We start from the raw sequence: 771 nt of genomic DNA, 5'->3' as shown, positions 1-771 counted from the left end.
CAAGGACCAACCAAGGACCTGCCAAGGAACAACCAAGGACCAACCAAGGACCTGCCAAGGAACAACCAAGGACAAACAAAGGACCAGCCAAGGAAAGTGGGGACCAGCCAAGGAAAGTGGGGACCAACCAAGGACCAGCAAAGGACCAATCATGGTCACACCGAGGACCAGCCTAGGACAAGATATGGACTAGCCAAGGACCAACCAAGGACCGGCTGTGGACCAATCAAGGAGAGGCCAAGAGCAAAGTAAGAAAAAATCAAAGGGCCAGCCAACTACCAACCATGAAAAGGCCTAGGACCAGCGATGGACTAGCCAAGGAGCAACCAAGGACCAACAAAGAACCAGCCATGGACTAGCCAAGGACCAACCAAGGGCCAGCCAAGAACGAGCCAAGGACCAAACAAGGACCAGCCCAGGACCGGCCATGGACCAGCCAAGGGCAACCCAATGACCAACCAAGGAAAAACAAGGACCAGCGATGGACTAGCCAAGGATCAGCCAAGGACTGACAAAGAACCAGCCAAGGATCAAGCAAGGATCTGCCAAGGACCAGCTAAGGACAAACCAAGGACCAGCCATGAACAATCCAAGGATCAGCCAAGGAACAGCTAAGGATGAGCCACTGACAAACCAAGGGCCAACCTAGGACCAGCCCTGTACCGGCCGTGGACCAATCAAGGAGCAGCCAAGGGAGAGGTAAGGACAAACCAAGGAAAAACCAAGGACCATCCAAGGCAAAGCAAGGAACAGCGATGGACTAGCCAAGGA

This window comes from Cyprinodon variegatus, unplaced genomic scaffold (genome assembly GCF_000732505.1).
Source record: "Cyprinodon variegatus isolate N-32 unplaced genomic scaffold, C_variegatus-1.0 Scaffold136, whole genome shotgun sequence".
NCBI lineage: Eukaryota > Metazoa > Chordata > Actinopteri > Cyprinodontiformes > Cyprinodontidae > Cyprinodon > Cyprinodon variegatus.
Note: the sequence above shows the minus strand (reverse complement) of the source record.